This window comes from Thermobia domestica, chromosome 9 (genome assembly GCF_964235325.1).
Source record: "Thermobia domestica chromosome 9, izTheDome1.hap1.1, whole genome shotgun sequence".
NCBI lineage: Eukaryota > Metazoa > Arthropoda > Insecta > Zygentoma > Lepismatidae > Thermobia > Thermobia domestica.
Genome location: NC_137462.1, coordinates 80506920 through 80510024, shown reverse-complemented (window position 1 = coordinate 80510024; position 3105 = coordinate 80506920). Strand labels below are relative to the sequence as shown.

Sequence of the window (3105 nt, the reverse complement as noted above, 5' to 3'; positions counted from 1 at the left end):
AGACTATATGGGGCACCAGGAACAAAAGTAGGCAGCATATTGCGTATGTAATCTGTATACCTAGAAAATATTGTTATCTTTTGTCAGTGACTACATTTACGGCCATATTTGTTTAGATAAGAGAGAGTTGAAAGTTTATAATTAACTGACCATAGTTATCTCGCGATCGCAAAAATATCTTACGAAGACAAAATATAATTGATAACTAGTCAAGAGAAAATAGTATAGAAATATCGCAACTGATAGAGAAAGTAAGCAGCTTTCCATTACCGTTACCTTCAATTGATCAGAACAATCAGGAAATCAAAGAGACAAGTGGGGGTATAGCTCAGTGGTAGAGCATTCGACTGCAGATCGAGAGGTCCCCGGTTCAAACCCGGGTGCCCCCTTACTATTTTTAAAGCATATGCTGTATGGTTAAGATACAAATTTCTTACAAGTAATATTTTTTAACCCTACTTGATTAACCACTTTTACACGTATTCATAAAATTTTTTAAAGCTAAAATTAATGAAATCGAAGATAATAGTAAAAGCAAAAGTATTCGGAATATCTACGAGAAGAGCATAAACTAATTCAAGAAAGGCTCGACCTCCTGCTTATATATTAAAGAAAACCGACGGAACAATTAATACAGATAGCATCTTGAATAAATAGAAATATTTCTTCGATGATTTGCTTAACACACAGTTAAGAACTAATGTTCGTAGAGAAAGTGAAATGCATACAGCATAACTGTATATTTCACAACCTAACCAAACAGAAATAGAAATCACTATATAAAAAATTAAAGAAACACAAATCTCAGGGTATAGACGAAATTCTGTCTAATTTAATTTTAGCTGGAGAGGAAAACACTGAGAAACAAGATACACAAACTCATTCTCCTTATCTGTAACAAGGAGGAATTGCCACAAGGATGGAAAGAATCAATAATTGTTCCAATTCACAAGAAAAGCAACAAAACTGATTGTAATAATTATCGAGGCATTACAACGCCATTATCCTTCTGTCAGCATCCTATAAATCCTCTTAAACAATCCATTTGCAAGATTAACACCATACACAGATGAAATTATTGTTGATTATCAGTACAGATCTAGGTGAAATTGGTCAACTATAGACCAGACATTTACCATTCGACTAATAGTCGAAGAGAATTGGGAATATAATAAATATCCCGTATTCATTTTAGAAAGGCCTATGACTCAGTTAGGAGGGAAGCATTGTACAATATTCTTAGAATTTGCAATACCGAAAAATTTACTTAGTTTACTTAAGATATGTTTAAATGTATCCCAAAATAAATTCCGAGTAGAGGAATTCTTGCTCACGAGCTTTGACGTTGAGAACGGCTTCATACAAGGAGATGTGTTGTTATTATCATTATTATTCAACTTTGTTCTGGAGTGCGCTATGAGGAAAATCAAAGACAGCAATCAGGTAATAGAGTTGAATGTTATTTACCAGGTTGTGACATATGTTGAGATGTAAATACAATAGGGGATGATAAAACAATAGAAAGAAATGCAGAAATCTTAACGCTTGTAAAGATATGGACTTAGAAGTAAATACAGAGAAAACTAAATACATGAAAGTTCATCGGGATTGTAATACTGCAAATTATGGATGCGTTAAAATACCAAATAATACTTCAACAAAGTGGATACTTTCAAATATCTAGAATTATTATTAACAAACCAAAACCATATTCACGAAGAAATTAAATGTCGACTAAAAGCAGGGAATTCGTGTTATTATTCAGTTCAAAATTTTTTGTCGTAGCGAATTCTGTCGAGGAATTTGAAGCTTAAAATATATAGATCTAAAACGATAATAATACCTATTGTACTGTATGGTTGCGAAACATGGGCGCTTATTCTGAGGGAAGAACATAGACTGAAAGTATTTGAGAACAAGACCCTGAAACGAATATTCGGACGCAAGAGGAACGGGAATGGAGAATGAGGAAAGTTCACAACGAGGAACTACATAATTTATACGGTTTACCAAACATTGTTAGAGTCATCAAGTCTACGAGGCTCTGATGGGCAGGTTATGTAGCCAGAATGGAATAAATTAGGAACGCTTTTGAAGTTTTAACTTCAAATGAAAATAGGAAAACGAGCATTAGGAAGACTGAGGAGCAGATGAGAGGGCAATATTAAGATGGATTTCGCAGAGATAGCAATATAAAGTTGAAACTGGATCCAGTTGGCTAAATCAATGGAGTGCTTTTGTGAACGTGCCATTCAACCTGGTGTGTCCACAGACCATAAAGATATATTAAGTTGTTGATATATTTGTTCATATTAATTCATTCATATATATTTCATTTTCTTTGACGAAAGTTTTATTACAGGAAGTAAAATGTGTTTCTCTAGTAAAGAGGATTTCAAGGTTTTCGCAGTGTAGCTATTTATGTTACTGAAACAATTTTGATTTTCATATAAAATGGCACCCATATACATGCATTCGCGTTTGTATGAGTATTCTTTTAGTAGACTTGTCCACCATGTGTGCCCGAAGGGGAGGGCAAGGGTGGGGCCCGAATCCCTCAATGGCTCACGAAAATGTATTAATTATAGTCATAAAAAGTAAATAGAAACAAGGTAAACAAACTAATGAGAAATCAATTTACAAACAACTTTTCTCCATCTGCAGTGAAACCATGTTCATTTGTGCGCTTCTCAGTTCACAGAAAAAACAGTAACTTTTACCATCCCTCGTCGTAGCCGTGATCGTCTAGTGGTTAGGACATTGCGTTGTGGCCGCAATAACCCAGATTCGAATCCTGGTCACGGCAATGGTAAGTTTACCATCGCACGAGGTAAAACTTTTATTCATATCATAAAATTTATTCTATTTCATAGGATATACAAAATCTGTTTTCAGGTTTATATATTGTGCTTTTCTAAATATTTTGTAAGACTCAACCAATGAAAAGTAGCACTTACTTTAGACGTTTATTCTAACATAATCTGCAATTGTGAGTAAGTAGTTCTATCAACTTTAAAAACAGAAAATTGATTACTCTAATTGTGATACTGAAAAAGAGATTTACAAATACACCCTTAATAAATTATTTTTCCCATACAAGAGGGC

The 3105-nt window shown here is 33.9% G+C and overlaps 2 non-coding genes across 2 annotated transcripts; both read left to right on the top strand.

The window, feature by feature from the left end:
* The first annotated feature begins 317 nt into the window (after window positions 1-317).
* TRNAC-GCA (transfer RNA cysteine (anticodon GCA)) lies at window positions 318-389 on the top strand. The gene has a single exon. It is a non-coding gene; the product is annotated as a tRNA-Cys (tRNA).
* A 2345-nt stretch (window positions 390-2734) lies between these two features.
* TRNAH-GUG (transfer RNA histidin (anticodon GUG)) lies at window positions 2735-2806 on the top strand. Its single transcript has one exon. It is a non-coding gene; the product is annotated as a tRNA-His (tRNA).
* Window positions 2807-3105: the final 299 nt, after the last annotated feature.